Below are 22,987 nucleotides of genomic sequence, written 5' to 3' on the forward strand. Positions count from 1 at the left end.
GATATTAGGTTACCTCATGCCCTGCCAGTAACTGAGTGTACTATTCCCACAACCCACGTATCCCCCTATGCAAAGGAAGGCCTCAGCAAGTTCAGACCTCCTCATCTTAAGCTGGAATGTTGCAAGGTTGTACTCTAAACTGGTTAGTGGAAACATGAATCTTATTAACATCTGTTTAGAGGCCCTGTTGCACACCCAGTGGCTATCAGCGCCTTTACCAAACTCAGTGGAGCCATTAAATCCTCGCTGTCTAAACCCTTTTGTACAGTACTGCGCGAACCTAGATGGTTCAATCAGGAGTGCTCAATTGTCAACAGGAAGCTCTGCAAGGCCCTATCTCAAAGCCCTAGGTTTAATGATTTGGTCAAGTCCTTACGGTTGACATATAAGCAGGCTATTGCTAATAGGAAGGAACAGTTATTAGGTGAGCACTGGTATGCGCTCATTAATGTTGCCAGCTTAAATAATGGGAATATATTTTGGACTACCATTAAAGAGTTAAGATCAATGGGACAACCGTTAACTCCCATCAGCTGCAACATAATGAGCACTTCCTGGGAAAGTCACTTTTCCACTATTTACCAAGAGCCTGCTTTTTAATCCGACCCTTTTATTAACAGGGTGCCACCTTGAGTCTCATTATCAACAAACGAGGTTGAGGAGGTTATCTGTCAGAGTGTGGGCAATAAAACTCCAGGCCCTGATGGGTTGCCCATCGATCTTATTAAATATAAACCAGATTTTTGGGCCCCACTGTTGTTAAATATTTTTAATATTCTAACCAATGCCCCACTGCCTAAGACATGGTCTACTAGCACGATCGTTCCCATTTTTAAAAAGGGCGATTGCACACAACCTTGTTGCTGTAGACTGATCTCCTTGTGTGGTCTCATGACAATCCTTTCGCCATTTTTCTAATAAAAAATCTTCATGACTTTTATTTGGTTTCAAACATCATTTCTTTTTATTCCTTTAATCTTTCGGAGTCAATTGAATTAATCCATTCATTTATGACGATTCGTTACTTTAACATTCAACGTCTACCCAATGCATTTCGGGTCGAAGTTGACCCTTCCTCGGGGGTCTGTGTAGGGAAACAAGGGATACAATGAGCTATACAGCTAATGTTTCAACTTAATTAATAATACAGTTAGTTGCTGTTAGATCTACATAAGACAAATACATCAATTGCAAAAGCCATTTCATTACGTTCTGAATCTTACTGAACTGCGTGCTAACAAAAATGAACCTAGGTTCGTGATTTACCAAACTCGACATATCCGAATTTCTCAACCCTTATTCATAAATTATTGACTCTCTACATTTCAAGGTGTGACCATTACATATCGAATATCTTGAATGCTATGCGTTGTTCAAAAGAAGTACACACTAAACTAAAATATTAACGTGCCGAAGCCAAACAAACATTCAAACTTCACTTACTGCCAAATGTCAAGTATCGCGCGCCGTGTCTCTTCTGCCAATCAGAATACCGGTGACATACTCTGATGCATTCTCACCACTTTTAAACCATGCGATAGGCTCAAAACAGCGAGATCGCTACTCGGTTAAGTTGTTTATATTGTTCAAACGTGAATTAAATCTAAATCCTCTCTATATCCGGATGGTTAAAAGAACCCGAATGATATAAACAAAATGTTTAAATGCAAAACACTTGTGTGTGTCTGTGTGTCTGTTGGTCTCTGTGTGTCCGTCTCCCATTCCCTGTAGGGAAAGTATGTAGCTCCCCGTTCTGGAAGAGTGGGTCAAGAAGGAGCACTCTGCATTGAATAGTTTCTTGGTATGCACTTTTTATTAGTATTACAGGAAATCACAATGATTGATTGTCTCTGTTATATTCTTCTTTCCCACAGGGTCTTCCTCTTCAGTCCCTTAGGTGTGCCTCGGCCGCCGTCGTCCCTCGGACAGAAGGAAAAGACCCAGGTAAGTGTTTTAGCTTTATGGTTTAGTCAAGGGAGGATGTGAGGTTAGAGCAACCAAAAGAAAAAGAGTAGCCGATGATTTCTGCACTTGTCTTTCTTTTCCATCTCACTTATTTCCTTTTCCCTGGGTCCCTTTCACCCCTCAGCCTCCCCTCTCGTCCCTCTCTGACTCAGCCCCTTTCCAAAAGCCCCGTAGACGCCCACGCTCCTATAAAAGCCACGTTACTCCAGGGCCATGGCGTGGTGACTCCACGTCCTTCAGTGAGGTCTGGTCTCCTTCTGTTTTGACTTTCCCTCCTCCGCCAGGTTCGGGTGTTCGGCTCGCCAACAAGCTGTGACCTCCGCAAGGCTCCAGTTCTCTCTCTCGTAAAGCTGTTCGGTGTTCTCTGTTTTTCCGGTCTTCCCTGCTGGTTTCTCCGCCTTAGGTTATGGCTCACTTGAGCTCGTGGAATGCCTTTCTGGCGGCTTGGGGAGGATTTACCAAGTCTTAGTTCCTTTTCTCTTTCTTCAGTAGGTTGGTTAGTGGTGCTGCTATTTCAGAATAATTGGGTTTAAACCGGCGGTAGTAGCCTTGTAAGCCCAAAAAGGATCAAATGCCTTTTTTGGTGGTAGGGAAGAGGGTATCTAAGACTGCTCTCAATTTCTCTTGTTGCAGAGCGATAGCCCCATATCCCAATAAATAGCCCAAATATTTGACTTTGGTAAAGGTTATCCTGGACTTTTTGGAGTTCACGTGGAGCCCTGCAGTCCTAAGTGCTTGGAATATCTTCCCACAATGGACGAGATGTAGTTCCCAGTTAGGGCTAAATATTATGATATCGTCTATGAAGGCTAAGGAGTACTCTTGATGTTGGGAGTAAACTTTGTTCATAAGTCTTTGGAACGTCGCTGGTGCTCTGTATAACCCAAACGGCAGTGCAGTAAACTCGCATAGCCCATTAGAGGTGCTAAAGGCGTTTTTTTCTTGGTCTTTCTGTTTAAGTGGTACCTGCTAATAGTCTTTTGTAAGATTGAATGTGGTTATATATTGGGCTAAGCCTAATTTCTCGATTCATCGACTCTTGGTAATGGGAATGAGTGAAATTTCGAGATGGCATTGACTGCTCGGACGTTTATACAAAAATGGATGGAACCATCAGGTTTCAGAACTATGACAATGGGGGAGACCAGTTACTGCTGGAAGGTTTTATGACTCCTAGTTGTAACATGCTCTCTATTTCGGCCGGAACTGCGTCCCGCCTAACGCCTGGTATTCTGTAGGGGCGTTGTTTTATTACTTTATTTGGTGGGGTAACAATGGCATGCTCGAGTATTGTTGATTTTCCCAGGAGGTCGGAAAAGATGGAGGAGAAGGACTCTAAGAGGGTCTGAAGAGACACTTTTTGTTCCTCTGTTAGATGTTCGTTTATGGGCAATTTATTCAATGTTGAAGCAATGGGTTTTGAGTCAGACAAAACGTAATGGGTGTCTTTGGGGAGGGGTCCCAACCATTTCTTTAGTAGATTTATGTGGTATATCTAGGTTTTGGTTGAGGAAAGGCGTAACCGGTAAGTAGTGAGGCCTATCCTTTCAGCACCTTCATATGGTCCCTTCCATTCTGCTCGATTTTGGTGTATAGAGGAAGGTAGGAATAGGAGCACCCAGTCATGGACCTGTAACTGTTGTCACTTCTTTCCTTTATTGTAAGACATCTGCTGGCTTCTTTGAGCTTTTTCTAGGTTTTTGTGAGCAAAATCTCGCAATTTATGTATACGGTTTCTTAGGCTTTGGGTGTATTCTAGATGGTGTTGTGTCTCTTCTTGTTTCTCTTGTTCCCATGCTTCTCTTGTCATTTCTAGCAAGGTTTGTGGCTATCTCCCGTAAAGAAGTTCAAAGGGAGAACAACCCAAGCTTCTCGGAACCTGGCTTCAAATAACAAAGAGGGCGAGTGGCAACAACATGTCCCAATCTTTCCCTTCGGTGGTTAGCATTTTCTTCATGGTTAGCTTGAAGGCGTTATATCGCTTGCACAGACCATCTGTCTGAGGGTAATAAGCCGATGTTTTTATTTGGGTAATTTTCAAGGTTTTACAGACTTGTTTCATTAAACGAGAAACAAAGGGGGTACCCTGGTCTGCCAAAATCTCTCTTGGAAAGCCTACCCTCGAAAACAATTCTAGTAACTTTTCACTGATGTTTTTTTCTTGCTTGGTGTTTGTAGGGGAAATGCTTCTGGGTATCGAGTTGCGTAATCAACAATAACCAGTATATAGATATATCATCTTTTTGATTTTGGGAGAGGACCCACTAAATCCATACTTATCATCTTATAAGTAAAGCACTGGGTGTACAAGCGAGTCCGAACATTAGGGTAAATACTATTTTATCATGTCTGTGCACCATCCATTGATTACACCCACCAACTATTAAAACGACGAATCCATGCCAGGACTGCCCAACATGCATGGAAATTAAGAGCGCCCTAACAATGTACATGGTCTAAGAAAAACGCAAGTTAAATTGTCAAAGCAGACTTGATACTCTCGTCATAAGAAAAGTTAAGTTGCCAAAAAACCTTAAACGAGGTAGGATTGCTTTTAATGGGCACGGCTCCATTGCGTATTATGTTGCACTGGGTACACCGGTCAGTAGTAGGAATCTCGCTGGACACTGGCATGGTGAACGATGCCCTTCCAGGCTGCTCATTCCCCTGCGTGCTCGTCGTTCAGCACATAGTCCACATGGCCTTCACCTCTATCACACAGACTCACAGCTCTTTCTGCTCCGGGCATTCTAAATGTAACCAAAAGTTGATTTCACTCACCGCCATGACGAGCTCGAAGGGATGTTTGTACACCCGCACCGGGGACTAGAACTTTAAAAGAACTGGTCCCCGTGGTGGGCCACTATGAACTCTATGGCCGTGGCAGACATAGTTAGGTAAATAGCAGGCCCACGGGTCACCGCCCTCTTTCTTTTGTTAACAAATCAAAGCTCCCCTTCTGTTCTAGGCCTCTCCCCAGCCTTTAGACCTGCAGCGGCAGGCAGTGCTGTGTGTTTAACCACACAGCAGGGTCACAACTGTCCGCAGGCTGGGCACACCTTGAGTGACCCACACCTTTCTGTTTCCTTCAAATATTTATTTTCACTTATCCATGCAGCTTTCCCACACAGTGTTTGTGCCTCACCGTCTTTGAAATTCAGCGGCCGGTGGACCCGAGCTTTTAATTATTCTTTAAGTGGGCGCTAGGTGCCTCTCTGGGAATATTCTGCTCGCCCTGCTCATTAGCTGAGTCCTGATCCTAGCAGCAGGGGCTAGGGAAGCCCAGGGGGGTGGCAGGCAGGAAAGCATAGTCTACTGCCCTTCTACAGATATCAGTTGTCACATAATGCAGCTGTGACAGGTGAGGGCGACATTCTATGCAGCTGGCCCAGTGCCTGGACTCTACCTGGGGGCCATGAAGGCGCGTAGGGGGCCTGGCCTGGACGATGCACGGGGAAGGTACAGACAAATGCAGTGTAAATACCTACAACCTGTCCACATTTCTGCATATCTTAAGACGTGTAAATGTCACACCCTGTACAACATTGTTTTTCATGGATACAGCGTTATTGCTTCAGATTCTTTATGCCTGCCTTCATGCTTGAGCCCCAGAGTGAATTACCATCTTTAGTAGCTACCATGTGGAGGGTTTCCTCAAGGCCATTGTTGTTTAGTCACATTAAACAACTTAATTATTATGTAAGGCCTTCTAAATTTACTGCCAGACGCGGCCGGCATGACGAGCGGGTGGGGGGGGGGGGGCGGTGGAAATGGGGTCGTGGCGGAAGGGTTTATTTAATAAAAACAAAATATTACATAAAACTTATTGTCCCGCTTCTGGATGGGTCCTGGCTCCCGCTCCCACCGTTCTGCGTTTTCTATGCCTGCAGCTCGGCGTCCCAACCCTCCAGGCTCCACCAATCACAAGTGGTGAGGCGCATTGGAGCGCGCCCCACCCGGGCCATTTTCATCCATTGTAGGCAACTGCAGCAGCCTAATAGAGAAAAAAGAGAGAGTGGGCGGTCCTGCTCCAGGGCAGGGGGATATGCTTGCCCACTGTTGTACATACTGACTGTTTGGTCGGCCCTGGAGCCGACCAGTCAGTATGCACAACAGTGGGCAAGCCACTTCCCCCTGCCCTGGAGCAGGACCGGCCACCCCCAATGAGGCACTTCTGCTTTCTTGCTGTGCAAGAAGTAAGAAATATAAAATGGTAGTTAATACCATTATGTTTCTGCCTTCTCGCACAGCGAGAAAGCAGGGGGGTGACACCCCCACGCCCCAGTGGGGGAGCTGCCACTGTCTGCATGGCATACGTTCTTTATAGCAGTCACATGACCCATCTGGGGTTAAAAGTATATGGAGGTGGTCCAGAAAGTTGAAAATACATTTTTGCATACCCTCTTATCGGTCCCCCAATTAACTTCAATTTTTGTTATCGATGAAGATTTGGGGGTTCGGTATGTGTCAGATTTGATGAGGTTGGCCCCGGTGGTCTGTTGGCTCAAGACCTGGCTTAATCTAGACTTAACATTTTCCGTCAGATTATTAGGGTCTGCGTCACTCTGGAGAAAGCATGTAGTATCCCATGGCTTTATTACATTATTCAAAAAATATGTAGGGGTTTACCCAAAGACCCTCCTCGACCTGGGCAAAGTATTACAAAAAGGTAAAGAAAAAACGTCTGGCAAGGAGGAAAAGATATGTGTATATCTACTTAAATATAGGGAACTTTTTATTGCCCTATTAACAGTACATAGTCCTGTTGTTAGTTCATATTTCTTATTTAAAAAAAATAACATACCAGACACATTTTGTACGAACTTTTAGTTATCGTTTTTAGTTATTGTTGTAATAATTTTTTAGTCATCAATATTTCGATATTATCTTTTTCATTTTGTTATCATATTTTTGGACATACAAACATATATGCAAACTACAAATAAGTAGACATCCCAAAACACAATTCATAAAATTCCTTCTACCCATTTGATAGAAAAAACAGTGTTCGTCTATTAAATAAAGGGAATATACTTTGAGGTTGTCTTATATGCACACGAGGTAATTACCCCTCTAGAGACCTTAATTCAGAAATGTGAATTCACTCGTCAGAAAGATATATCAATTAGAATCAGACTCCTCTTGTCAAAGACTGCTGACACGGACACGTTTCGGCCTTTATATCATTCTTGGCCTCCTCAGGACAAAGGTAAGGAAACTTGTAGAGCCAAGTCCAGGTGCCCTGGATTTAGAACCCAGTTCAGGACGAACAAGCAAATGTCCAGGAAATCTCACTTCATTACTTTCTTTTAATTCACATGCCACTAATAGAACGCCAATTAATTTCTTAGTAACCTCTCCGAGGCATATACAACTTTCTCCGCTCTCTGTGCTTCAACAAACGCATATGGTCACCATTCTCTGTCCATTCTACTAGGGGTTAGGTATGTGTCAGATTTGATGAGGTTGGCCCCAGTGGTCTTTCAGTTCAAGACCTGGCTCAATCTAGACTTAACATTGAACCATCAGATTATTAGGGACTGCATCACTCTGGAGAAAGCTAGTAGTATCCCGTGGCTTTATTACGTTAAGCACAGCCTATTAAAATTGGGGCGCCGAGATCTTTTTTATTCACCCGATACGATAAAAAAAGAGGACCTGACTTGGATTAAAACCCAATTCTTGAATTTCCTGTCGGTGGAGTGTCGGTGGAGCGTGAGGAGCGGGAGCTACTGAAACCATCAGTAAAGGCTTATTTTTTGTCAAAACCCCCCCCTCGGACTGAACCTTACCTGAGAAATGTTACTAAACCCTTCCGCCGTTTGCTTTTAACTAGGTTCTGTTTTAACCTAATTGACTTCTTTTTAGGTAATTCCCAAGGATGGAGTATGCAAGAAGATTTGAGTCCGTGTACCAGTGACAATTTCTCACCACAGGATACTATGTATTTTATAAGGTTTTGCGACCATTATACTGTGATTCGCAGGAAGTTCTTAGTTCCTATTTTAAGAGAAAAAAGGTTTTGTACAGGTTAAACCTGCTTTAATTTAACTCCAAATGTTGATTGATCCATGGGAGATTTTTAATATTGCAAGCTTCTTAGTAGCAGCCGTTCGTCTCAGACAAAAAATGTACCCTATGATCAACGTTACATAAGCATTAACTATATACATATGATCATTAATTTCCTTTTTTGCTGCCTTTCTTGAAAATACCCCTAATGTAGTAGTCCTTTTGTCTATATATGTGCTATTGGCTATTGGGGTTTTTATATGCCTATGAAATTGATTTTGTAACATGGATTCTTTTTTTTTGCTCACATGTTGTGATTTGGATTTTAAATGTTTTTATTGTGTACTGGGTTATCAGAAATTTACTTGTATGGTATTAATTAACTGAATAAAGTGGTTTGACTGACTGACAGTCACATTACCCTTCTCTGCTACTTCATGATGAGGGAAAACTGCCTCTAGACAAAACGCTGATCTCGCTCCAGCAGAAATATTATTCACTGGAGGTATATTTAAATTTTTAATGTTGCCTGAGAACTCTTGGACACACAAGGAATTTGGCAGCAGGTGGTTTTAAACCCATGTTATTTCTGAACACACAGCACCTGAGCATCCACTCCCCCGATCAGTGCAAGGTGTTGTAGTGCACCAGACGGTGCACAAGTACCTAAAGGATCTGTATGACAAAACCAGTAGCTCATTGCTATAATCTTCATAAAATACAGTCATGTTTGTGATAAAAGCCTGGTACGCATTCTGTGGAGCAGGATAATTAACCCTCAGTGCTACTAGGCATGCTGGTCAGTCAAAACTGCCACTAGACAACAAAACTCCAACCTCTCCGCAGGAACATTAGTATTTGACTTACATGTGTGTCTTAGAGTCTAGACACCATCACCTGAGTCACTGGAGGAGGGAAAGGAATCAATTCCTGCAGTCCCGCAGGTACCGGACTACAACTCCCAACCCCCCTGCTGCTGGACGCACACATTTAAGCACAACGTGTTCCCGCGGCTGTTGTAGCCGCCATTGCCTGAGTCACTGGAGGAGGGAGAGGATGCAATTCCTGCAGTCCGCAGGTGGAGGACTACAATTCCCAACACCCCTGCTGCTGGACTTACACATTTAAGCACAACGCGTTCCAGTGGCTGTTGTAGCCGCCATCGCCTGAGTCACTGTGGAGGGAGAAGATGCAATTCCCGTAATCCCGCATGGGAGGTCTACAACTCCCGTCCCCCGTGCTGCCGTGGTCACGCATTTAAGCGTTAGGTGTTCCCACGGCGCGGTCCGCGCCCGGGTGAAGCCCAGGCCAAGGTCAGGCCTGTCCACGCCAGTCGGAGCCAAGAAGAGGCTGGGTGGAGGGAATGTAGACACGCTTGATGCATTCTTAACTAGGGCAATGAGTGTACTCGTGCACGAAATTGAATTAACTGAGCGGTGTTTATCACAGCAGCCTCTTGTCTACCAGATGCAATCTTCCTTAGGGCACACAACTGTCGATAATATTACCACTCAGCCCTTGCAAGTACTTCCATCTGAGAACCCGATACCAAGCCTCTTGGAAATTCTTCCCATTATACTTGCCCTCAACGATACACCTATTAGGGAGCTCGACCTTTGTACCCACCTTGATCTTAATATTGAACCGGGGGGGGGGGGAGACGAAAGAGGAGCAAACCTGCACTTACCTGTGAGACGCCGCCACCGCCAGGAGTCATACAGAGGCAGCCAGGTACCCGGAAGCACGCCGCCACCGCCAGGAGTCAATCCACTGCTGACTACACGCGCCGCCGCTCCGGGACTACAGTTCCCGGCAGTCTACGTGGCGGCGCGCTCTCTGACACCGCGAGAGCACCAGGAGGCGCACATAAGCGGCGCAGCATCCGGCGGAGTGGGGGAGACGAAAGAGGAGCAAACCTGCACTTACCTGTGAGACGCCGCCACCGCCAGGAGTCATACAGAGGCAGCCAGGTACCCGGAAGCACGCCGCCACCGCCAGGAGTCAATCCACTGCTGACTACACGCGCCACCGCTCCGGGACTACAATTCCCTGCAGCCTATGCGGCGGCGCGCTCTCTGACACCGCGAGAGCGCCAGGAGGCGCACATAAGCGGCGCAGCACCCCGCTTCGCGGGACGCCCGGGGCTGAGCCCGGGCAAAGGGCGGGCCCTCTACGGCAGGAAGAGACAGGGGCAGGGCCCTGACCCCTGACCAATTCGCTCAAGTAAGTCATCTTCTCACAAAAATATCTGTAAGTGTTTGTGACACTATTCTTTGTTGAACACCCCACTGATTTACATAGACGCTATCTACAAAAGTTGTCTTCCAATATGTCAAAAGTAAAACCAATTGCCCCCCTCAATACCATAGACAATTATATGGTCCAGAAAGTTGCTAAAATTAATAATGACAGGAGATCATCTCTGGGGTTGAGTTATTCACCAGAATTCCCCATTGACAATACACCTTTACCTACTCCTGCTTTTGATATTAGCAACGAGGTGTTCCAGACCCCGGAGAACAATTCACTGACCCAGCTTCTAGTAGCCATTGCCGAACCAATCCATGAGAATATACCTGAAGAAGAAATAATCCTCCTAGAAGAGGAGGCCCCTGCACCGGTCCCAGCACCAAGAGTAACGAAGGGGGGGGGAGAGGAACATATCCAAACGGGGCGGTCTCCGATCAAGTAAAAAACGTCCCGATGCATCCCCCCTGGAAAATAGTGGAGACGATACAAGGGGTACTACTGGAGGGAAGGTATACTTGGAAGAAGATCAATTCAAGAAGCTGCTAAATGCCGTAGATAACAAGATCAAAACTATAACCAAACCGCTTCTTAGTAAAATAGACCAGCTCACGGAAGAGGTGAATAGGCTGGGGGGTCTTCTACAAAAATCCTTACAAGAAAAAGCGAAAACCCCATTGCCAAAAACACTCATAGTTGAATCAAAAAATACCCAAACTGCCCCAAGGTTAGAACTACTTGAAAATACTCTCTTGACCTCCATGGAGAGCACTGATCTAGGGAGGGGGGGCTTGAGGGATGTAGATACCAACAAAGGGGACTCGGCAGGGTTGAGCCAAAGAGATAGAAAAGAAGATTCTAATTTAGAGAAGGGTCCTGCAGAACTAATTGTAGAGGCATCACCACTAATATTGGTTCTAGCAAACGTCCCCCAGCTGGAACCAGGGCAAGTTGAGAACATTCCTTCCTTGATAATTAAATCACTCCATTGGTTATCAAGGAACATGGCTTTTACTCCGGGAGGCAGGGATCAGTTGGCGCAAGAAGTAGTTAAAGCTAGAAGAGTTGAATGGATCGGGGGCGGCACTAAAAAATTCAAGGGGGATTGTGTGGTCTTACACCTTTCAGACCCAGAAGTGCTGCCAAACATTCTTGCGAATATATACCCTCCCCAGCGCAGATCAACTGAAATAGTGCCACTAACTTTGGATTTCTTTTATACAAAAAAAGGTAATACTCTAAATCCAACAATGTTGAAAACTAAATGGAACCCTGTACTAAAAAAAGCCATAATCCTAGATATTAGGAACAACTGGGGAATCCCGATGGGAAATAGGTTCTCGGCCCTTTCTGGTCTAAGTGAATGCAATTGACTGGAAGAATGGATGAGCATAGGAAAGGTTAAGGTTGCAGAGATTCAAGATAGTGGAAATGATGGTAGTATAAAGCACTTAGAAACAAATTGTAGTGAGGGTAAGATATCCAACTTCATGAAATATTTCCCTAGTATAGTAGAGCACATCCCACCAAATACCCACACTACTGTATGTAATGAGGAAAGGAGTCCTTTGTCCCCCTCTATCCAGGGTGCATCATCTCTAGAGTGGACTACCCAGATAAAAGGTAGCCTTAAACTTATCTCCTGGAATCTTGCGGGCATTCACCAGAAATTAGAAACTCCTGAATGGTATGAGTTTATCGACTGCCATGATGTTATTATGCTGCAGGAAACTTGGGCAGTGGCACCAGTTTTTCGGCAGGGCTTTCTAAATTTCTTTGTACCTGCGAAAAAGAATACTAAAGGGCGGCCCTCAGGGGGTCTAATTATTTGGGTACGACAATCTTTACAATGTACCATCAAGCAGAGACCTATTTGTAATTGTGACCTACTCCCACTTGTGTTCACCTGGGCTGATGGCCATAACTTGGCCTTACATAACATCTATGCCAGGGGAACTCAAGGGGGCAAAGCCTCAGAAGTGATAGGTGCATTAGATAACGACCTAGAGATTCTTCCTACACAGTACACTGTCCTAGTGGGGGGAGACCTGAATACAACATTTGAACCACTAGGACTTGAGGATAACGAGCTGGCCCTAGAGGAAGATACCAAATGGGGAGTTCCCCAATTGGATCTTCCGATGGTAAAAAAGTGGACAGAAGTGGCAATACAGGTTAAGAGTTTATGCCTGGCCAGGGGATTGAGGGCAGTAAATGGCCGCACCCCGTCAGATCCACAGGGCAAGCACACTTTTGATAATCTGAGGTCAAGTAGCAGGATAGACTACTTCCTTATAGATGTTAGAGATTGGCACAAAGTGGTAGATATGCAAGTGTCATCAAGATTAGAGAGTGACCACAACCCGTTGTACCTGCTCTTTAATCTGGAACAAGGTGAAAATTCAACTAATCAGGAAAGGGGTGTTACAACACTAGATGTTGTTCCAACTAATAATCTCCGCCATATCAAATGGGCGACTCTGGTAGATAAGCCTGGGGACATGAAGGACCCAGAGGAGATAGTTATCAAAGAGGTCACCAGATTACAGATTCATACCAATGAATTACATTTTAATCAACTGATTGAAGAGTCACAGCCAACGTTTTTTGCTAACTTACAGAGGTTTTTCTTCAAAAAAACCAAGCAGAGGAAGGGTCCTGGCCCACCGATAAAAAGAGGGTGGCATGACCACTCCTGCAGAAAAGCGTGACAGAAGCTCAGCGTAGCACTGAGGACTAAAATAAGAGTATTACAGGCCAGGGATGATTACAGGAAAACACAAGTTAGGGCAAAAAGACTGTGGGATGAGAACATATGGTCAGATCTGAAGAAAGCATGTACAGCCAAACAACAGAAAGAGTTTTGGGCCATCTTAAAGTGGGGCAGTGGGGGAGTAGCAGACTGCCCGAAAAATCATGTAGCAAAGGAAGCATGGGTGGACTTTTTTAAACCACAATACGAGATAATCTACCCCCTCCAACCGAAATGCCACCAGAAAGGGTATTCTATACTCATGGAATATTCTCATTGAAAGATGTAAATGAGGCAATGGACGGGGTAACTAGAGGAAGGGCGCCAGGAATTGATGGAATACCAGCGGATGTGTTCTTATCTGACAGGGCCAACTGGTGTAAATATTTTGTATGGCTTGGTAATGCCATCGCACAAGGAGCAACGATCCCAGCAACATGGAAGGGTGCGGAGATAATACCAGTCTTCAAAAAAGGGGATAAGGCTTTACCAAGTAATTATAGGCCCATTAGCCTTATCGACTCAGCACAAAAACTGATGGGCAGGATGATACAAAACAAAATACAAGCCTGGATAGATGATAAGGATATCCTTTCCCCGTACCAAGCTGGCTTCCGCCCACTAACTAGCTCTGTTGACCAGGTATTCCACTTTTTAACCATGTTCTGGAAAAATGTAACCCTGACAAATGGCCCATTATATGCTGTTTTCGTTGACCTGAAGTCAGCGTTTGACTTAGTACCCCGACAAAAACTTTGGACTGTTTTGCGGGATCTCGGAATAAGCCCCGAATTGCTCACTCTGCTCATGAGGATGCACGAAAACAACTATGCAAGGTCAGGTGGGGTGCACAGGGAGAAGTCACCGAACCTTTCCCTGTGGAACGAGGGGTAAGGCAGGGGTGTGTCCTGGCCCCCACCCTATTCTCTCTTTATATCAACGGCATAGTAGACTTTTTAAAGCAATCTCCGACAGATGCCCCGATATTAGATGGGGAGCGGGTTCCAGTATTAATGTTTGCTGATGACACCTTACTGGTCTCGCGGACCCCTAGTGGTTTACAAAAGACAATCAACGCTTTTGGTGATTTCTGTCGGATTCGGGGCTTGGAACTAAACACATCAAAGACTAAGTTTATGAATCTGAACCCTGCAAAGCAATTTAAGGGGAAAATGCATTTTAATGGGTCTTCATTGGAGGAAGTGAACGCTTTTACCTATCTAGGTATTTCCCTACAGGCCAACATGAATTGGAAATCCCATATGGACTCTGTGGTGCTAAAGTTCAATGAATTGGCCGGGGCTATAGCACAAAAACACAAATCTTCATTTACAAAACCCATCCAGCCAATAATGGAGATCTACAGTATGAAAGTGTTGGGCGCTTGCCTTTACGGATCAGAGCTATGGGGCTTTACCAACTTGAGTACACTGGTCTCTGCAGAAAAAAATTCCTTCGTCGAATGGCTGGCCTCCCGCAGAGCACTCCATTAATTCCGCTCCAATATGATCTTGGGAGGAAAAAGATTGAGGACATGGCCAGATTGCTTCCCCTCCTATATTGGAGGCGTATAAAGACTACTCCTGAATTGGGACATTACGCAGCTGCTCTAATGGACGTTGTTAGCTCTGATCGGTTTCATAAAATATCTTGGCTTAAAGAAATTAAGAACTTGCTCCAAAAAATGCACCTAGATCACCTGTGGACTGCAGTAGACCCAAATGCCTTTCCATCTAAGGCATCACTGAAAAAGATGTAGTGGGACATGATATACAACACTGTTTTGACTTCCAACCAACTAACCATGTTGACATCCCAGTTCTTTGATTTTAAAATTACTCCTAAATGCGAACAGTACTGGGATTTGATTTCTAAACCCCTAGATAGGAAGCTGTATTTTCAGTTTAGAATTGGCTCTCTACCCCTTAATGCTTTCACTGTCAAATGGTCCCCTGGCAATGTAAATATTTGCTCCTATTGTAAAGTACATGTAGAGGACATCCCACATTTTCTGTTTGCCTGCCCGCTATATGCTGCCCCAAGAAGTAGATGGCTAAAACCGGTTTGTAGGAATTTGGGGATAAGGAAATATCTAGAGGCACTAAGGATATTGAGATCAAATTGTGTCCCCAATCTTGCTATCGCTGTAGCCAAATACCTGGGGTGGGCCTGGATAATACGCATGCGCACTTTAAACTGTAATTAATTATGGGAAATGTAATTACAATGATAACTTGCCTCGCCAAGACCTTGTACTGTGACTCGGATTTTACTATGCATGAATTTTATAAATTGAAATATTCGCCAGCACTGTATAAATTGATGGTATTTAATATGTATTTTATCCTGTTCTTAAAAATTTAGTGTAGTATTTATTCTGTTTAGCTTAGGGAAACATGCTTTTATGACAATGCTGTCGAATAAAGTATTAAAACAAAAATAAAAAAATACTGAACCGCCAGTTAAGTGGTGAAGGGGTGGTGGTATTCAGAAGCCAAAGTCTGCCAGAACCATTTGAGCAACAAAATCAAGGGGGGTGTTATATTTGGGGGTCTCTAGTTGGCATATGTAGGTACTTGTGACAAGTAGGGACCCTCTCCTCTAGTCAGGTTAAGGGGGATTACACACCTAAAATAACCCCTGCTCTCCCTCTAGGTTACGTGGCGCGAGCAGGCAGGCTTTACTTCAGAGGCGTTGTAAGTTAAGCAGTTGTGACCACATACAGTAACTCAGTGACAACACTACAAATGGACACCACACAGGTTTATATAAAAAATAAGTATACTTTATATAGAGTTACCACAAGACCATAAACGACAAAAATACACACTGATTACTTTAAGATGGTAGATTTAAGCTTAGTTCAGTTCTTAGATGCGACACTCTGCGTCAATGTACCTTAAGTTGCGTTGCGCTTCCACGACAAGCAGTGTTGCAGCGATGGGAAATGCGGCGAAGTTCAGGGGCAATGCGGGGATGCGAGGTGCTCTTGATCAATGTGGTGCAGTGCGACAGTTCCAGCGGCGACACCCTCCTTTCTCCGGAGTTGCAACGGCAGAAGCAGCGACACGCTTCCGCTTCGTTGCGGCACGCTTCTCTCCGATGCGGTGCAGTGCGATAGTTTCAGCGGCGACACCCTCCTTTCTCCGGTGTTGCGACGGCAGGTGCGGCGTCTGCGACACGCTTCTTCTCGCTGAGTCGCGCTTCCAGCCCTTTGCGACACGCAGTTCCTCAGAAGGCCCAAAACAGAAGCAGGCTCTTCCCAAAGAACTCTGGGGAGCTGGGGGTGAAGTCTGTTGTCCCTGAGACTTCAGCAGGAGGCAAGTTCATTACCAAGCCCTTGGAGATCCTTCACAAGTTGAAAGCAAAGTACAAAGTTCCTTTCTCCTTCCTTTGGCAGTAAGGCAACCACTGCAGGCCATTTCAACAAGCAGCACTTCAGCTTGGGAATAGTCTCTCCTCAGTTTCTTCAGGTTCCTCTCCTCAGTCTTGTTGTCCAAAGTGATCTAATTTCATGGGAGCAGGGTCTCAATATTTATACCCAGAAACCCTTTGTTCTCTGAGGGGAGAGGGGCCTTTGCCCAGTCCAAACCAGTTCTGAAGCACTCTGTTTACCAGACTTCTCGTTTTCTTTCACAGTGCAGGGCAAGCACATCAGACGCCCCACAGGAGGTGGAGCCAGCATTGTGGAAGGCAAGTACAGTCCTGGAGTACTCTGTTGACAGTCTTCCTTCTCTTCTTTCAGTGTGCAGGGCAGAGACATCAGCCGCTCCCCAGGGGGTGGAGCCAGCATTGTGGAAGGCAGGTACAGCCCTATTCAGAGTTCAGGTGCACTCCTCCCTCCCATCAAGATGCAGATCTCTCTATTCACTACTGGGTGACTCAGCCTGTCTCCTGGAATTCCCCAGCCCTGTCACTCACAGAAACTAGACGTAGGAATACACAAACTAGCAGAAGCAGGTTTGAATGGTTAGACAAGCAAATACCTACTTTCTAAAAGTGGTATTTGCAAACACAGAATATTAAAATAAACTTTACTAAAAGATGTATTTTATTATTCTGCGTTCAGGCATACTAAACTCGAACTTCTACCATGTTCTCTGAGCCTGTTAGGATTATAAAATGTAACAATTCTAACAGCCCTTTCTGGCCTATGGAGAACAGGTAGCCTTGTAATAGTGAAAAACGAAAATGGCTGTAATTCACTATTTGGACATGCCACACACACCAGGGCATGTCCTACCTTATACTTACAATGCACCCTGCCCTTGGGCCTTCCATAGGGGTGACTAATATGAAGAAAAGGGAAGGTTTAAGGACTGGCAAGTGGGCGCACTTGCCCAGTCAGCATGACGGTACCAGACTGCATGCAGGCTCTGCAATGGCAGACCTTAGACACATTTTACAAGGCTGCTTCTGTGGGTGGCACAACCAGTGCTGCAGGCCCACCAGCAGCATTTGGATTACACGCCCTGGGACACTCAGTGCACTAGACTAGGGTCTGACAAGTAAACCAAATAGCCAAATATGGAACCACTGATTAGTACATCAATTTACAATAGGGATCACTTGCACGATGGCACTAGATAGCAGTGGCACAGTGCCCAAAGCATCTAACACCAGAAAAAATACATGAGGCAACAGCAAAAATGGAAGGGAGACCCACGCCAATGGTGCCAGGACTCACAGGGGTCCACTAACATGGTAAACACGGTAATTAGTACACCTCAACCCTGGACTTTGACCACTTTGTCCGCAACTCCTTTGCCATGGTTAACTGATGACGCTTTGTGGAAAAGTGTAGGAAAAATTATGGCTACCTTACTGGACCCTATTCTACAAAATCTACAGATTGAAGAGAGGCTATCTTGTATAGAGGGTCAGGGTGAAATAACTGAGTGTCCCACAGAGCGTCCATGCCCTGGGCCTGTGCGACCAGCCGTGGAACTCAACCAACTCTTCCAACTCACTAATTTGGGCGTGGCCCCACCTTCCAATCTTTGTACTGAACCTGTACCTGGACCTCCCACGCGGTCAAGTATGTTGCTTCCGCAAGTTAATGTACACTCTAAGACGATAGCGGAAGAAACAACCTCACCATTATCCGTGACAAGTATTTCGAATTGTTAGGCGGTTCCGTGACGGGGGAGAGGGCTGATGCTCGGTTGTTAGCAAGATCAGATAGACCTATGGTGGGACTAAATCATTACCCACAGCAGGTCCTCCACTTTCCACCAGCGGCCTCTCCACTGGTTTTGGTTTTGGCAAACATACCAATCTTGAGAGAGATCACTACGCAGTGAGTACAAGTCAGTTAGAAGGAAAAGAGAGATGAATATGAGGGAGGAGGCCTGGGAAGGCCTCGAGCAGGTGGCTAGGACATGCAATAGCAGAGATTTTTTAGAAAGTAATAAACACTCCCTATTTCAAAAATACTAAAGATCCGACACTGGACTCATATGTAGGTGAAGAAGCATGGGCGGCACACTATGAATTTATATTCACCTCAAACACTGCTCCTGTGATGCCCTCTAGTGACACAGATCCTAAATTGCAGGGTTCTTTTTCACTCTCAGAAGTCAGGAGAGGGTTGGCGGCCTGTGTTGCTGGGAAAGCCCCAGGACCTGATGGGGTGCTGATAGATCTTTTTCAGGAAAACCAAGATTTGTGGGCTCTGCTGCTAACAAATGTTTTTAACAGCATAGTTATAGATGGGCCTCCTGGAAGCATAGTGTAATTATTCTGATATACAAAAAAGGGGACTGGGGAAGCCCAAAGAACTATAGGCATATCTCCTTATTGGACACAACTGCCAAACTTATGGGTTGGCTCCTTTTGTTCAGGCTGGAAGAGTGGACCCAAGAAACATCTTAATGCAGGTGCAGTATGGCTTCCAGAGGGTAAAAGCCACTACAGACCAATGTCTAAACCTATCACTATGTACAGACAAATATACCAGATCGAAAGACGGGAAAATCTACATGGCTTTTATAGACTTGTCAGCTGCATTTGACTGCGTGAGCCATCATAAACTTTGGTATTTAATGGAGAAGATGGGGATTGATCCACATATAATTAACTTTATCCGCCAACTATATGTAAATGCCACTGCATGTGTCCCGTATGGCAAAAATGGGGAATGAACCCACCCCTTTAAGAGCGCTAGGGGAGTTAAGCTGGGACGTGTCCTCGCCCCGTTTCTTTTTTTTCCAGCTATACAAACAGGGTTGAGGCAGCCATCTTGGGCTCATCTCCGGACGTGCCCGTGTTTGACACCAACCCCCTACCAATGTTAGCTTACGCCGAGGATGCAGTGTTCATTGCAAGAACGGGGGTAGCTCTCCAATGGCTCATAACAACATATGCATCATTCATGGCTTCGTTGGACCTTAAAGTAAATGATACAAAATCTTCTGTTATTATAGCAGGATCTGGAAAAGCTGATACATCCCCACACTTCCATATGGATTGCCAGAAAACAGAAGTGGTAGAGTCCTTCCCATACCTGGGAGTCTTATTTGATGAAAATCAAACTTGGGAGAACCTGGTATCAGCAAGAGCACTAGGAATGAAAAGAAGACTGAAAGCTATTAAGGCCTTCTCCAAAAGTTAGACACTAGCCCCCTTGACCCAATTAAAACATTTCTCAGGCCAAAATGAAGGCAATAGCCGCATAAGGGGCAGGAGTCTGGGGTATGGCGCCTACCGGCTGTCTCCAAAAACTTGAAGATCATTTTTAAGTCCCTAGTGTCCCTCCCATCCACTTATTCAAATGATATCCTGCATATAGAATTGGGGTTCCCTTACATGTTACTGTTGTAAACGAAAAGAAGACTCCGGATACTGGAAGGTGGCAGGTAAGCAGTTTAATGCAGCAGTACAGAAGTAACAGGACCGTCGCCCATCTGGCCAAGCACTAACTGTCACAGATTGGAACCAGTGGTAGTGTCATGGGGAGAACCATATAAACAATCTAGAAGGTTGGTGCAAGGATAGGCAGGGAAGGGAACAAATAGGGAACAAGCTATGTACAACACATTTTTATTTATTTATTTATTTATTTCGATTTGTATAGCGCGTTATAACCCAGGGGTCTCTAAGCGCTAGTCCGATAAACACCGGAGGAAACCTGAACAAGACACTTCCCAGAAATTTATAGCCCACCCCAGGCCTTCTGGAAAAGAACAGTCTTCAACCTCTTCCGAAAGGACAGCAAATTAGGTTCTTTGCGCAAGTCCGCCGGTAGACTATTCCAAACTGCTGGGAGGGTGTTCGAGATGGCACGACCGCCCACTGTCGCCAATCTAAAACGTGGTTGCGTGAGAAGGGTTGCCTCAGCAGATCTTAGCACCCTGGCTGGTTTATATGGAATCAGGCGGGTCTTAATGTACCTTGGTGCCTTACCATAGAGAGATTTATGTGCAATACATAACCCTTTGAAGAGCACCCTCTGCCTTACTGGGAGCCAGTGTAGCTCACGCATAAGAGGGGACACATGCGTGCTCCTGGGTTTCTTATTAATGAGCCTGGCGGCATCATTCATCACCATTTGAAGTTTATCCAGGAGTTTTTGGGGTAAACCCAAATAAAGCGAGTTGCCGTAGTCCAATCTTGCCAGAATCATTGCGGAAACCGCCCGTCTCAATGTGGAATAGGACAGTAATGGCGCAAGTTTTCTGAGTTGACGGAGCAGGCCAACACAAGTTCCTACCACCGTGGTGACTTGTTTCCGCATAGAAAGTTTGTCATCCACATGGATGCCTAGGCTTTTTACTGCCTCAGCCGGCTCCGGGGGCAGTCCAAGTTCCCTAGGCCAAAATCCATCATGCCATGGATTGCCAGCGATGGTAATAGGTAGAACCTCCGTCTTGTCCGGGTTAATTTTTAGGGAGTTCAGCGACATCCAATTAGCTGTATGCTTCAAAATGGTTTGCAGATTTGCTGGCGCCCCAGGAGCATTATCCATTTGGATAATGATTTGGGTGCCGTCAGCATAGTTGTATACCTGACAATCCATTTGATTCAGGAGTGCAATCAATGGTTGGAGATATAGATTGAATAACAAGGGCGACAAAGCCGACCCCTGTGGCACTCCACATGAGATTGGTGTTGCAGTAGAGAGCAATTCTCCCAGCTGAACTCTTTGTGTCCTCCCTTGTAGAAAAGAAGCAAACCAGGCGTGGGCTGTGCCCTGGATGTCGAAGTCCCTCATCCGCGACAAGAGTTGTTTGTGACAAACGGTGTCAAACGCCACAGAGAGGTCTAACAGCACCAGGGCGCCGGGTATCTTCTTGTCTGCCCTATTCCGGAGCTCATCTATGATAGACAGCATGACCAGTTCCGTGCTATGATTTGCACGGAACCCCGATTGATTTGGTTCCAGCAGACCGTTCCTTTCTAGGTGGTCAGAAAGGTCGGCCAAGACATGCTGTTCCAGCACTTTGGCCAGGAAAGGGATCTGGGAAATAGGCCTAAAGTTTTTTAGGCATTTCACGTCTGCCCCAGTCTTTTTTAGCAGAGGGATCAACCTTGCTTCCTTGAAGGCAGTAGGGACCTTTCCTAATGCTAAGGATGAATTCAAAAGAGTCAGAACCTCCTCTTCTATTCCTGGCATAGCCAGTTTGAAGACATCAGGGGGACAAGGATCGGCCTGGGAGCCAGACTTAACTCTCCCAATGAGCAGGGACAGTTCCTCTTTCGTAATGGGAGTAAGACAATCCAGAGGTCTGTCCACCAGCTTTTTAGCCGACGTAGTCAGTGGGGGGCAAGCATGTATGGGAGTGGCGGCAATTTCCGAAGTAAGATCTTTAATTTTGCTAGTGAAGAAGTTCTGAAATCTCTGACAGTCCTCTAAAGTGAACTCCGGCCTTTGTTCTTTTACTTTCTTGAGTTCATTTAGGACTCGGAAGATTTCCTTTTGAGGATCTATAGCTGTGGTGATCCTATCCTCATAGAAGTCCGCCTTCCTTGCTATTATTGCCCGCTTGTAGTTCGCTAATTCTAGCATATAAAGACTTCTCGCCTTAGTATCGTAGGCTCTACGCCAAGCTCTCTCCATCTTGCGTAAAGCTCTCTTTTTTCCCTTAAAGAGTTGTTGTACCAAGGGGACCTCCGGCCTCTATTTACTAGATTAACCCTGCGTGCTGGCGCCACATGGTCAACCGCACTTCGAAGTCTCTCCTCTAGATTACTACAGAGAGCGTCGGGATTTTCATCTAAACGGATCTGAGATGAATTCGCTAGAAGATGTGCCACCATTTTCTCTCCATTGATGTTCTTCCATTTCCTCACCAGCCTCTGGCCTTCTGCCGGTTTCGTTTTATGTGAGTTCATCAGGAGATCTCCCTTCAATAAGTAATGGTACGACCAGACACACGGTTGTGAGATCGTCGGTCCCTGTACCGGCATTGACGTCCATACTAAATCAAGCGTATGACCTTTCACATGTGTCGGTCCCCTTACTTGTTGGGTTAAACCTAGCGAGGATAATGCCTCATCAATGTGACCCGCCTGCCCTTCTCTTGGGATAAGTTCCCAATGATAATTGAAGTCTCCCAGGATGACCAGATTATCAAACCTCGAGCGCATGTCCTGCACAAGTTTCAAAAATAAATCCGGGAACTCCGGCATGGCCCAGGGAGGACGGTAAACTACCAGGACCGTTAAGCAATCTGTCCCCAGTCTAAGTTTAACACCTAGAACCTCCGCCCCGCCTATATCTTCGGCCAAGATTATTTCTCCACGCATCCGGTCAGCAAAGAAGAGTGCCACCCCTCCGCCTCTTTTCTCTCCCGCTCTATTGCAATGTAAGACCGAGAAGCTTGCCGGTAGGGCAGCCACAAGATCCGGTAGCGAGGAATCCTCCAGCCACGTCTCCGTGATCCCCAACACATCGAATTCCCCGTCCTCCAGCAATGAGTACACCTCTCCACTATGTTTCTGGAGGGAGCGGGTGTTTAACAGCCCATAGTGCACAACCCCCGCTTTGTGAGTAAGAGGCCAGCCAGGATC

At 45.6% G+C, this 22,987-nt stretch overlaps 1 long non-coding RNA gene across 2 annotated transcripts in view; it reads left to right on the plus strand.

Annotated features, from left to right (window-relative positions):
- The first annotated feature begins 1,868 nt into the window (after positions 1-1,868).
- LOC144805461 (uncharacterized) overlaps positions 1,869-22,987 on the plus strand; it is a 192,371-nt gene continuing 171,252 nt past the window's right edge. For both annotated transcript variants that reach the window (XR_013605525.1, XR_013605524.1), the window contains exon 1: positions 1,869-1,944. This is a non-coding gene — a long non-coding RNA (uncharacterized LOC144805461). The remainder of the gene's footprint in view (positions 1,945-22,987) is intronic.

Source organism: Lissotriton helveticus, assembly GCF_964261635.1.
Source record: "Lissotriton helveticus chromosome 1_1 unlocalized genomic scaffold, aLisHel1.1 SUPER_1_unloc_10, whole genome shotgun sequence".
In the NCBI taxonomy this organism is placed as follows: Eukaryota; Metazoa; Chordata; class Amphibia; order Caudata; family Salamandridae; genus Lissotriton; species Lissotriton helveticus.